This window comes from Musca autumnalis, unplaced genomic scaffold, assembly GCF_047663935.1.
Source record: "Musca autumnalis isolate F117 unplaced genomic scaffold, ASM4766393v1 scaffold_2, whole genome shotgun sequence".
In the NCBI taxonomy this organism is placed as follows: Eukaryota; Metazoa; Arthropoda; class Insecta; order Diptera; family Muscidae; genus Musca; species Musca autumnalis.
Genome location: NW_027411755.1, coordinates 197,736,022 through 197,751,332, shown reverse-complemented (window position 1 = coordinate 197,751,332; position 15,311 = coordinate 197,736,022).

Here is a 15,311-nt window from a genome sequence, read left to right as displayed (position 1 = left end):
TGGTTGGTGATTATGACTAAAACTTTCAAAATACTGAAAATATGGAGGTACGGTTCTATGGGGGCTATATCAAAACGTGGACCCACCATCCCAGTTTTTTGTCCTGGAGATTGTAAGTCCATAATAGGTACGTGTATCAAAATTGATACACCTACAACAACTCCTTCTATTTTGGCCACAGTTAATATGAACTTGCGACATAGTGGGTCCTCAGTTAAAATATGAAAGAACATCTCCGAACAGCTTACTACCAAAAGAGATTTCAGACAAGAAGATGGACAGTTGGGTGCTCTTAAACATGGTGTTGGAAAAGGTTATACGAGATGTGAACGTGATAAGAAGTGGAAGAATATATACAAACAGACCCACGTTACTTGCTTATGCCGACGACATTGACATCATGGGTCGATCGATAAAAGAAGTAACTAATATCTTTGAAAAATCGAAAGAGAATCTGCTAAATCGGTTTGGAAGTAAACGGCGATAAAACTAAGTTGATGGGACCGACGCGTAATACGTTCACAGATCTCGCACCAACTGTGGATGTTGGTACCTACAATTTTGATGTAGTACAAGATTTCGTCTACCTCGGCACCGCCATAACCACAAAAAACAAACTCAGTTGTTAAAAGAATAATATGCTATATTGGACTAAGTAAGTAGTTTAATAGTAAAGCTACATCTGGTCAAACAAAGCTAATACTTTACAAAACATTGATACTATGCTTCCGAAACATGGGTACTTGTGCAAGCAGATAAAGCTCTGCTTGCTGTGTTCGAGAGGAAAATTCTTCTAAAGGTTTATGAGCCAATCCGCATTGATAGTGAATATTGATGCCTTATGATCTTATCTGTATCGCCTTTGCAACGACATCAGAATAGTTAAACGTATCGAGTTGCAACAATTGCGTTGGCTTGGCCACGTCTTGAGAATGAGCGATGACGACCCAATTACAAAGGCGTACAAATACGGCCACAATGGCACAGGCAAAAGTGGAAGGCCAAGACGTAGATGCAACCAACAAGTGGATGACGAAACAGAAAACACTATATCACGAATTGGCAAAATAAAGAACAAATAGAGAGGAATGGAAATATTTTTTAGTTCGGCGTATGGAACAATTGTTCTGCAGACGACCAGCTAAGTAAGAATGTGACAAGTAAAAAAGTATCAGCAGACATATAACATCAGCCTCGGACCTAAAGAAAAGAATTAACATACAATGCTTCAGACGTCCAAATAATACGATGTACAACGTTTGGACCAAATCCGTTTCTCCTTCGATGCTTATCTTACGTACTACCCAGTTTAGTTGGAGCCGGCAGGCTTTTATGGAGCTTTTGGGTCATTATCTCAAGAAGTCAGGACTTTGAAAAAAGTGTACTCTAGTAATGGAGGCAGCGAATACAAGTTGTTACAAAAAGAAGCAAAACGATTTGAGAGCAGAACTTAAACTGCACTCTTCACACATTTTGTGTGGGAAGTACTCGAAGGAGTGGACCTATATAGTTCATATTCGAACCTGGTCAATGTCCCGTACGGATATTACTACACGAAAAGTATGGACCAAATCGGTTACTCCCTTCAAGAATTATCGTGCGCAACATTTTTCCGAACATTTTTAAACTTTTGTGGGGGTGGTACCTGAAGTAGTGGACTGATATGGTCTAGCTTCGAACTTAAACTAAGACCGAAACGGTTGATCCGTTCGAGAGTTGTCGTGCGCTCCTGCCACTACACATGGTGCCATAGGGGTATTTAAAACCTTTCGGACTATTTTCTCAGGAAGTATGGACTTGCCCCTGATAAAACTTGTACCGTCGTGATGGCGGCAGCGAATACAAGATGCTACAACAAAAATCAAAGCGATTCGAGAGCAGGTCGTAAACTGAACTTTTTCGAATTTTTGTGGGGGAGTTACCCGAAGGTGTGGACCGATAAAGTCCATATTGGAATCTCATCTATGTCTGGTAGAAATTTCACAACTTGCAAAGTTTGGACCAAATCGGTTACTTGCTTCAAGAATTATCGTGCGCAGGTATCTGTAGGAGTAGACCGTAATGACTCATCTTCGAACTTAAAATAAGCTTGGATAAAATATTACTAACACCAAATTTTGGGCCAAATCGGTTCATCCAACCGAGAATTATCGTGCGCCCCAGCCAGACAGACTGACGGCTGTCTTAAACACATTTCGTCCAAACGTACTTTGGGGTCTAAACTCATTATTTTGATGAGGCACATTTTTCCCGTAAGTTTCTTATAGAATTAATTAAGCGTTATAATTATATAAACAAATTCTATTACTTATCGCCTAATTATTATTTCCTAGGTTTGTTGACACCTGCTAAAAATATAACTGTAAAAATAGTGCAAACAAAGCAAACTAAATGACATAGAGCAAACTTATATATTTCATAAATCAAAATCTGATATTAAATTATTATTTGAATAACCCACTTACGAGTAGCTTCACTCTGTGTGCGTTTTGGGATGAGGTACACACACAAAATGGAAGCTTGTTATAGTGAATAGGTCATTAACACCACATTTAATGAGTTCCTAAATCGATACCAATTCAGGACATTTATGGTTTTACTTTATTATACCCTCCACCATAGTATGGAGGGTATATTAAGTTTGTTTTTCCGTTTGTAACGCATTGAAATACTCATTTGCGACCCTATAAAGTATATATATTCTTGATCAGGGTAAAATTCTAAGTCGATATGAGCACGTCCGTCCGTCCGTCCGTCCGTCCGTCCGTCCGTCCGTCTGTGGTAATCACTCTAGCATCCACAAAAATGGAGACAGGACGCTGAAATTTGGGGAAAATGCGTATTTTGTTTGCAGGCAGGTCAAGTTCGATGATGGGCTATATCGGTCCACGTTTTGGTATAGCCCCCATATAACGGTACCCCCCGATTTGCGGTATTTTGACGTTTTTAGCTACATTTTCAGACCGATGTAGCTATAATTTGACATTTAGGGTTCTTAAATGTCAATAAACTTATATAACAAAAGTTGTGGACATAGGTCCACGTTTTGGTATAGCCCCCATATAACGGTACCCCCGATTTACGGTATTTTGACGGTTTTAGCTACATTTTCAGACCGATTTGGCTATAATTTGACATTTAGGGTTCTTAAGTGTGAATAAACATATATAACAAAACTTGTGGACATAGGTCTACGTTTTGGTATAGCCCCCATATAACGGTACCCCCCGATTTGCGGTATTTTGACGTTTTTAGCTACATTTTTAGACCGATTTAGCTATAATTTGACACTTAGGGTTCTTTTGTATCAATAAACTTATATAACAAAAGTTGTGGACATAGGTCCACGTTTTGGTATAGCCCCCATATAACGGTACCCCCGATTTACGGTATTTTGACGTTTTTAGCTACATTTTCATACCGATGAAGCTATAATTTCACATTTGAAGTTCTTAAATCTTTATCCGACCGATGTAGCTATAATTTGACATTTAGGGTTCTTAAGTGTTAATAAACTTATATATTAGAAGTTGTGGACATAGGTCCGCGTTTTGGTATAGCCCCCATATAACGGTACCCCCCGATTTACGGTAGTTTGACGTTTTTAGCTACATTTTCAGACCGATGTAGCTATAATTTGACATTTAGGGTTCTTAAGTATCAATAAACTTATATAACAAAAGTTGTGGACATAGGTCCACGTTTTGGTATAGCCCCCATATAACGGTACCCCCGATTTACGGTATTTTGACGTTTTTAGCTACATTTTCATACCGATGAAGCTATAATTTCACATTTGAAGTTCTTAAATGTCAATAAACTTATGTGACAAAACTTATGGGTATAGGTCCACGTTTTGGTATAGCCCCCATATAACGGTACCCCCGATTTACGGTATTTTGACGTTTTTAGCTACATTTTCAGACCGATATAGCTATAATTTGACATTTAGGGTTTTTAAGTGTAACTAAACTTATATAACAAAAGTTGTGGACCTAGGTCCGCGTTTTGGTATAGCCCCCATATAACGGTACCCCCGATTTACGGCATTTTGACGTTTTTATCTACATTTTCAGACCGATTTAGCTATCAATTGACATTTAGGGTTCTTAAATGTCAATAAACTTATATAACTAGTGGACATAGGTCCATGTTTTGGAATAGCCCCCATATAACGTTACCGCCCGATTTCAGGTATTTTGAGAATTTTACCAACAAGTTTTAACCGAATTATCTGTAATTTGAACATTTGACATTTGAAATTCTTAGTGGTCACCACACCTCTCCACCAAAAATTGTCAAGAAAGCCCCCATATAACGGTACCTCCCGATTTTCAGTAATTTGATGATTTTAGCTACAATATTAAACCGAACTAGCAGTAATTTGACATTTGAAGTTCCTAGTGGTCACAACACCTCTCCATCAAAAATTGTCAACATAGGTCCATGTTCGGATATAGCTCCCATGTAACGGTACCTCCCAATTTTCAGTAATTTGGCAATTTTAGCTACAATTTTTAACAGAACTAACTGTAATTTGACATTTGAAGGTTGTAGTGGTCACCACACATCTGCATTAACAATTTTAAACATAGCCCCAATATAACGATACTTCCCGATTTTCGGTACTTTGAGGATTTTACTTAAAATGTTTAACCGAACGTAGGTCCATGTTTTTGTATAGCCCCAAAACAAACCTCCCGATTTTCCGTACCTTAGCTTTATTTTTTGGACGAACTTTCTGTAATTTGAAATTTAAAAGTCAAAAAAAAATTCTGCAACAAAAATTGTTCATTTAAGTTCATATTTTCGCATAGCCCAGATACCTCCGAACTAGCTGTTAATGACATTTGAAGTTCCCACGTTATGTACCGATTTTCGATATTTTGAGGATTCTAGATAAATTTTTTAACCGAATTAGGAGTTATTTGACATTAAAGGCTCCCATCAAAAACTGTCAACATAGGCCCATGTTTTATTATAACCCCTATATAACAGTACCTCCAAATTTCTAGCCCACCAAAAATTGTCAACAGTTAAAAAGGGTCTCCCGAATGAAGCATTTTATGTACATTATCTGACATTTTAACGTAGTCACTTAAAGTTGGGGACAGGAATGAATATTTTATGGTGGAGGGTATGAAAAGTTCGGCCCGGCCGAACTTAATGCTTTTTTACTTGTTTTATTATTGAAATGGTAACTACTACGACATTTAATGGCTGAAAGTGATTTCGTTAATTTTTATGTTTCAAACTACCTTTCATAACACTTTAGGTCATTAGTGTTGGAATAGAACATAATGTCCCTAACCGTATGTAATGCTAATTTATGTTATACATATACATACATATATGTTCATATATGTACATATGTCTTCTTTACGTCCTTTGATGCCACTTAATGTTCATTATCGGTTGTATGACCTGATTTATGCGGACAATGACATTGTCTGTCAATCCTCGTCACTTTCTTTGTTGCAAATTTTAGAACAACTTGAAAAATCTCCGGCTGTCATTGTCGTTGATGTTGTCGTCTTGTTAAAATATGTATTTTCTATAAACTTTTTTATAGCATCTATTGAAATTCCTTTAAGTAGATGTAAATGAACTGCTGATGATTGTGGACAATGTGTAAAGTTGTCATTTTAATGTCAAAGAGTGTAAGCTCTTATATTTCCCTTGTTCTAGTATAGTTTCCTCCAGGAAATTCTCTCAAACTGTTGATAAAATATTGTAGATGGAATAGTGTGAAGAAAAATGCGATAAGAGGAATTTGACTTTAAGTAGGAAAACGTGTGTTCCACCATGACATGGAAGATGGGAAATATGGGATATTGTGTTAGGCTAGTTACGGCAGCAAATGTTGGTGTGACCATGTGCCGATATCAGGAGATTGTGTTACGGCTTATTTAGGTGTGGATTCCTTGGTACCTTCAGCTGTACCTGCGAGGCTAGAAATAGATTACATGATTACCTAATTATGTTTAAGGGCAATGCTAGAGCTTTCACCACTCTTAGCTCTAGAATCGTCCTTCGGCGGATAGGACCGACGACTTGGAACTCTTTGACCACCTGGACAGAAGGTTGAAACATACCATATTTCCAGAAGACATAGTAATCAGTCTGAAGCTATCCGACGACGAGATTGAAGATGTTAAAAGAAGCTGTGATTGTAGGTATAGAGTCCAATGTCGGTCCACCAGTAAAAACTAATATTATTAAAGATGTCAGGGATACAAAGTCTTATGAAGTGCTACTTCGTATATTCACAAACTCGTGACCGGGACTCAAATTTGAATTACGAGAAGGTATTTTTCAACGTAAGCTATGGAAATGAGAGAAAGAATTTAGCCCACTAAAGAAAGACCAGAGTAATATGGAAGATTGGTAAATGGGCTTGGAAGCACGAGTGGCAGCAACCACCTATAAAAACGACTTTCAATACATGACGCGACAAAAGCTGTGAACGCTGGTGTAGAGCCCATGGACCATCCACCAGTAGTCGACGTTTCTAATGACATTAAAATGACAAGGGTGCCACCGTGGTGCAATGGTATGCACACTCGACTTACACGCTGAAGGTCGTGGGTTCGATTCCCCGGCCAGGCAACATCAAATTTTCAATGGTGGCAAAATACCCCCCAGTAAAGTTGGCGACATTTTCTGAGTATTTCCGCCATGTAAAACTTCTCTACATGTGGTGTCTTAGAACAAGCCGTTAGGACTCGGCGATATAATGTAGATCCCATATCATTGAGCTAATATGAATCGGGGTGCACTCATTGATATCAGAGAAGTCTCCCTTTTCCCGTATGGGATGTTTGTGGAAAAATTATTATACATATAAGTCCAGACGCGAACTATGGTTGGAAAAAATCGTCCTTTCCTTCCGGTAAATATAACCGCTCCGTCTAGAAACTGTGAAACCTGAATGATAAACATTATTTAGTTGTTGGTTTTTTACCTATACATAAACAGTTGCTTTGGTTTGATGAAATTCGCTTGGGCGACGCCGATGTAAAGTAACCTCCAAAGCTCATGGGCAGCGGCTAAAGAAACTTTATTATGATGGCGGAACAAGATTCCTTTATGCCTTCTTTAGTTATTTCTTACATTGGAGACCTTATATAAAAAATCCTTCTATAGGAGTTCTGTACATAGAGACAATGATATAGGTCTTCTTTATATAGAATACCTTCTGTAGAACTTCCTTATATCTGGAAGACCTTACATAGTTCTCCTTTAAATGAAAGTCCTTATACATGTCTCCTTACATGGATGACTATAATTCTTCTTTGCAGGAAAGATCTTCCATAAGACTCCTTTACATGGAAGACCTTTATATGGGGGACCTTCTATTCTTCTTCTGTACATAGAAGACCTTCTGTATGTCTTCTTCTTTCTATTGGTATTTTTAAAATAGAATACATTCTATCTATCTTCTCTACACAGAAGACCTTCTCTGGTCTTCTTTATATAGAAGATCGTCTATAGGTATTTTCTATATAGAAAGCCTTCTATAGGTCTTCTCTATAAAGAACACCTTCTTTAGGTCATCTTTGCATAGAAGACCTTCTATAGGTCTTCTTTATATAGAATATCTTCAATAGGTCTTCTGTTCATAGAAGACCTTCTATAGGCCTTATGTACAAAGAATACCCTCTATAGGACTACCAAGCGTAGAGGGCCTTCTATAGGTCTTCTGTACATAGAGGACCTTCTATAGGACTTCTTTGTATAGAGGACCTTTTATATGCCATCTTTGTATAGAAGACATTCATAACATATAAGGCCTTCTATAGGTCTCCTTTACATAAAGGACCTTCTATAAGTATTACTTACATATACTATAGTCTATTTTTGAAGTCATATATTTGGATAAAATAGTAACGGGATTAGATTCATAACACTTTGAGCCACTTAGAAACAAAATAATTTCAACCTGGGAACGCCTCATGACCATATACCGGACTGTCAAAGATATTGCATCTTACATTGTAAAATTTTATAAAAATCTATCAAACTAAGAACAAATTTGTTTCGCACGACAATTAAAACCCACTAACATAATAAACATTTTTTTAATGGATAACACGTGTAAAGGTATGCAAATTAATATTCTGATTAAGAATTAAAATAAGTTACATTTGGAACGAATATTTGATGTAGACTTGTGGTGTATTTTTTGTGTAGTTTATATTGTAGTTTATATAGTTTTTGGAATAGAACTCTCGGTATTGCGATCTATTCGCGAAACAATATATATGTGGTAGAAGGTAATAGTGAGTACTATATGTGTAGAAAATTTTATCCCCGTATGGATCCGTAAACTTATAGAAAAATACTTACAGATAGCGTGACCCTTAAAAATTTGGATATTTTTTAAGTATTGTGCTTTGCTGGGAGTTAGACTTGTCAATATGACACAAGTCGCCAAATTTGATAGTTATCTTTTAAATTTAAAAATCTTAACCTGTGATTATAAAGTATTCAAAAATCGGACGCGATCGCGGTAGTCTACTTGCAAATGATCAATTAATGATGGAGGTCAAAATTACTACTGTATTGTATACCAATACTTCTAGTAATCTCTGAGATTTCGCGTTTGGCTAAAACCCGATCAATTCTAAGACCTAAAGAATCTATAGTTAACGTTTTATCAAATTCGGTCCAGCCATTTCAGAGGATTTATATTTCGTACATCATGGCAGACCTGAATAATTTTCTATATATATCTAGATATATATACCTGAACCGATCAGAACCAACATTTCCGGACGTGATTCTAAATTGAACAGGATTTACCTTATCAAATTTTATAGCGATCGGATGCAAATTGTGACCTTAGTGCGCATTAAATATAAAATCGGATAAAATCGGTTGAAACATATATGAAAGCTATTCCTATATCCGAACCTATTCCTTCCAAATTTTGCAGACGTATTTTTATGCTCATTATAAACATCGGAGCTAAATTTGTATGTCCAGCAGCTTCCAGTGACTTGTTGCCTCAAAAACCTCTCATTGGGCCCATTGTTCATAGAAGACATTCTATAGGTATTGAATACATAGTTGACTTACTGCAGGTGTTCTGTACTTTAACGACCTTTAACAGGTCTTCTTTCCATAGAAGGCCGTTTTCAGGTCTGCATTCAGAGAAGACTAGGTCTTATGTACATACCTCTTATAGGTGTTATTTTAATCGAAGACCTTCAACAGGTTTTTTTTTTCAGACAATACCTTCCACAGGCCTTCTTTCATAGATGACCTTTTATGGGCGTTCTTAACATAGAAGGCCTTCCGTCTCCCTTATATGAAAGACCTTTTATAGGTCTTTTGTACATAGAAGGCCTTCTATGGGTCTTCTGTACATAGAAGACCTTTCATAGGCCTTCTGTACATATAAGACACTCTATATGTATTTTGTACATAGAATACCTTCCATAGGTCTCCTTATCCGGGAAGTCCTTCTATAGGTTTTATTTACATAAAAGACATTCTATAAACTTTGAACACCCTTCATAAATCTTTTTTATTTAGAAGACATTCTATACACCTTCTTTACATAGAAGACCTCCTATAGGTCTTCTCTATATAGAATACCTTCTATAGGTCTGGATTACATAGAATACCTATAATAGGTATTCTGTACAGGAAAACCTTTTATGGGTCTTCTGTACATACACGCAAAAAAAATCGGCCTCTCTAACATATGTCCCAAACATATTTTGCAGCAAACATATATATGTTTGCAACAGTCCCAAACATAATATATGTTTGGGTCTGCAAACAAATATATGTTTGGGTGGAAACAAATATATGTTTGGGTGCAAACATATATATGTTTGGGTGCAAACATATATATGTTTGGGTGCAAACATATATATGTTTGGGTGCAAAGATATTTATGTTTGGGTGCAAACAATTTTATGTTTGGGTGGAAACAATTTTATGTTTGGGTGCAAACATTTTATATGTTTGGGTGCAAAAAATACATACCCAAAAGGCACAAAAAAACAAACACATGCACCAGTGAGCTCTTACTAAACTTTGAACACCCTTCATAAATCTTTTTTATTTAGAAGACATTCTATACACCTTCTTTACATAGAAGACCTCCTATAGGTCTTCTCTATATAGAATACCTTCTATAGGTCTGCATTACATAGAATACCTATAATAGGTATTCTGTACAGGAAAACCTTTTATGGGTCTTCTGTACATACACGCAAAAAAAATCGGCCTCTCTAACATATGTCCCAAACATATTTTGCAGCAAACATATATATGTTTGCAACAGTCCCAAACATAATATATGTTTGGGTCTGCAAACAAATATATGTTTGGGTGGAAACAAATATATGTTTGGGTGCAAACATATATATGTTTGGGTGCAAAGATATTTATGTTTGGGTGCAAACAATTTTATGTTTGGGTGGAAACAATTTTATGTTTGGGTGCAAACATTTTATATGTTTGGGTGCAAAAAATACATACCCAAAAGGCACAAAAAAACAAACACATGCACCAGTGAGCTCTTACTAAGAGCAAGGGAGCGTAAAATTCAATGTAAAACACTTTAAAATGTGTGCTCACTTGCTCTCAGTAAGAACTCACTGGCTATCTCCATAGTATACACACAAATGTTGAGGTTGTTTATTGGAAGGCAAAAGAACAACAAACACATAGGTACATACAAAATTCCAAAGAAATACATAACACAATTTAATAAAAGAAAAACTGATTGAAATAAATTGTAAATAGTCACACTTTTAAAAAGAAAAAATATATAGAAACGTAGTTGAACGCTTCTCCTTTGTTGTGAAATAAAACAAATTGTCCTCATAGTTGAAATCATCAGCGGGGAATCGGCATCTAGAATCAAATGATTATGTAATGTAATAATAAATATGGATATGCCATATTTCAAATATACATAAGTATGTATGTAATTACCAATATTAAATGCGATTTCTTCCTTGTCCAATAAAATAATTCCATTCAACTTTCCGATTCAATTATAAAATGTATTGGGCATTTAATTTACTAAAAAGCACAATTTCTTTAAGAAAACACAAAACACTGATTTATTCACTCACTTTACCGTCTTGACTCTACAAAGGCATCTAAAACACTGAAGAAAGAAATAAAATATAATTCATATCATTTCTTCTTTTCTTCTTCTCCTCCTAAGTTGGTTAACAACAACAAAACAAGAAACACACGAGTTTGTCGCATACACGCCACCAAAGCCCCCTTCTTCGCTTCTACGTCTTCTATTATACAATACACACAACTCTTCATTATAAAACAGCAATCCACAGCCGCGAGAGCACTGTTATTACTCTCGTTGACAAACATCCTCTCTCCACACATGAAAAAAATGTTCTAACATAAAAAATATGTTGGTACCCAAACATATCAAATTGAGATATGTTACAAAATGTTGCAAACATATATTTGTTTGGACCCAAACATATTATGTTTGGATCCAAACATTAATTTGTTTGCAACCGGTCCCAAACATATATTTGTTTGGATCCAAACATATTTCTAACATAAATTTTTCTGCGTGTAGAAAACCCTCCTTAGGACTACTATGCATAGAGGACGATCTATGGGTCTTCTTATCATAGCAGACCATCTATTGATCTTCTCTACAATTAGGGCTTTTATGTATGTATTTTTATGTATAGGTCTTCTTTAAACAGAAGATATTCAATAGGTATTCCTTACATAGAAGACCTTCTATTGGTATTGAATACCTAGTGGACTTTCCATAGGTCCATAGGACGACCTTTAACAGGTCTTCTTTACATAGAAGACCTAAACAGGTCTGTATTCATATAATACCTCTTATAGATCTTTTTTTAATCAACAACCTTTAACAGGTCTTTTTTCATATAATACATTCCTCAGGCCTACTTTCATAGCAGACCTTCCACAGGTCTCCCATACATAGCACACCTTAAAAAGACCTTCTTTACATGGAACACTTTCCATAGATCTTCTTTATATATAAGTCTATCTATAGGTATTCTTAATATTGAAGACATTCTATCGGTGCTATATACACAGAGGAACTTAAATATGTAGGTCCTCTATGAAATTGCAAAGGAAATCATTCGAATTACAAATGGAATAATTCGAATTACAAATGGAATAATTCGAATTTCAAATGGAATAATTCGAATTACAAATAAAACAATTCGAATTACAAATAAAATAATACGAATTACAAATAGAATAATTCGAATTACAAATGGAATAATTCGAATTACAAATGGAATAATTCGAATTTCAAATGGAATAATTCGAATTACAAATGGAATAATTCGAATTGCAAATAGAATAATTCGAATTACAAATAGAATAATTCGAATTTCAAATGGAATAATTCGAATTACAATTGGAATAATTCGAATTTCAAATGGAATAATTCGAATTACAAATAGAATAATTCGAATTACAAATAAAATGTTACGAATTACAAATGGAATAATTCGAATTACAAATGGAATTCTCGAATTACAAATAAAATGTTACGAATTACAAATAGAATAATCGAATTACAAATGAAATGTTACGAATTACAACTGGAATGTTTCGAATTACATGTGAAAAAGGTGTATATGATGTACATTAGGTCTTCCAAGTGTATATTTCAGAGTTTCGTATGGCTAATAACACTGTGCAACAGTCAATCTCATAATCTCAAATAGAATAATATGAATTACAAATAAAATAATTCGAATTAAAAATGGAATAATTGGAATTAAAAATGGAATAATTCGAATTACAAATGGAATGTTACGAATTACAAATAGAATTCTCGAATTACAAATGAAATGTTACGAATTACAACTAAAATGTTTCGAATTACATCTGAAAAAGGTGTAGAAATTAGTACATACTAATTCACCAGTTACCTATGAATGAAAAAATCACATTAATGAAAAATTTAAAAATCCTTTATTTCATTAATAACAAGTAAAAGAAGTGTCAGTCGGCTTGGCCGACAGAGATACACCCTCAGTCTGTGTATATTGAAACAATTTTTTCCCAAAAAAACGTATGTATTTAGAGGGTTTTAAAAATTTTGAAGGTATGAACGGACAAAAATGTTGATTAGATTAAAGAGCAGAAGTTTTGCGGAGGAAATACTTAAAGGAATGGATCAACATTTACCATTATGGAAGTCGATCTCCAGCCACTACATATGGTGTCATAGGGGGGTTTTACTCCCTTGGGGCTGTCTGCTTAAGAAGTGTGGTTTTGCCCCTGAAAAACTTTTACCACATAATTGAGGCAGCGAATGCAAGTTGCTTCAACAAAAATAAAAGTGATTCGATAGCAGGTCTTAAAGTGAACTTATCCGAAATTTTGTTTGGGAGGTACTGGATGAAGTGGACAAATATATTCCATATTTGAACCTGATCTATATCTGGTAGATATATTTGGATGTGTAAAGTATGGATCAATTCGGCCACTCCCTTCAAAAGTTACCGTACCACAATGGTCCCATATCCAAATTTTCTGGCCAAAACTATTTCAACGTCCATTTTGTATTGAAATTAATTATTATTTATAATAAATGTGCACAAACAGCAATTCTTACGTTTTATCGACCAAAATGACCAAAAACTGCCAAAATTTGTTGAACAGGGTGGTCCCGTTGTGTGGGGTCTAAACCAAAACATTGACCTATGTTAATAATTTTTGGTACGAAGGATTCTTATCTTCCAAGAGGTCAAAATAGCAAATTTCAGCCGAATCGGTCATAAAGTGTCGCTAAAATCCACAAATATCTAAAATCGGACAGTACTTTTATGTGGGGGATACGACAAAAAATTGACCTATTTTCAAAAAAAATATACATACTTGTTTTCTACACTCTGAAACCCTTAAATATGACATTTAAGGGAACTCGGTTGATAGATGTGCGTATTACCGTTCCATTTCAATTGGATACTACGTACAGTCACAACAGGAATTTACAAAAAAATTCTCCCATCTTAAAATAGAAAAATCCACTTTATTTTAACTGTGGCAAATTTGAGCACGATTTGACTTCTGAATTTATTAGTACAGACCCCCTGCTATCTTCCAAATTCGATTTGGAGGTGGACAAATTTGGACATTTTTTTAAAAGTTTAAATATATTTAAAAAATATTTGTAAAAAATAATTTTCAATATGTATACAAACATTGATTTTATTACGCTAATTTTACAAATTTCATCGTTCTCTTTGTAAATATTATGAAAGTACTCATTAACAGCTTCCCGATTCATAATAACTTTGGTCTCACTTCTGTATATTTATGCAGCGACGCAATACAACAAAAATTGTATATTTTACAGCACAAAGTCTGTTTTATTTTTACATAAAAAAGTGTCAACTTTGGTACTGCGCCAATCAACGAATACTAACGTTATTTACAAAAGCTCATTATTTTCAGATGACTTAATGTGTTTTTTATTATTCTGTGCAAAAAAAAAATAAAATTTCGAAACTTCAAAAATAGGGTTTTGGCCAAAAATTTCCTGATTGAAACCTATGTGCGTACGCACAATTTTCCGAACATTTTTAAAATTTTATGGAGTGAACCGATATGGCTTATCTTCGAACTTAAACTATGTTTGCAGATCCGTTGGAGAGTTATCTTACGCTCCAAACACTTCACACGGTGTCATAGGGGTTTTGTGAAACTTTCAGGCTATTTTCTTAGGAAGTTTGGACTTGCCCCTGATGAAACTTGTACTGTTGTATGGGGGCAAAGAATACAAGTTGCTAAAACAAAAATCAATGCGATTCGAGAGCAGGTCCTAAACTGAACTTATCCAAAATTTTGTGTGTGAGGTACCCGAAGGAGTAGACCTATTGAGTCCATGTTGGAACCTTATCTAAGTCTGGTACATATTTCACGATGGGCAAAGTATAAACCAAATCGGTAACCCCCTCTAGAGTTATCGTGCGCACAAATTTTCCGAACATTTTCGAACTTTTGTTGGGGAGGTACCGGAAGCAGTGGACCGATATAGCCCATCTTCGAACTTAAACTAAGTTTGGGCAAAATATTACGAAAGCCAAAATTTGAACCTAATCGGTTCATACGTTCTAGAATTATCGTGCGCTCCAGCCAGCAGGACAGACAGACAGACCGACAGACGGACGGACATGGCTAGATCGACTCCAAATTGTCTGAAACATATTTCGTCCAAACATACTTGGGGTCTAAAACCATTATTTCGATGAGGCAAATTTTCATCGTATCAAAGTGTATATACCCTCCTTAGCCTAAAGGCTGAG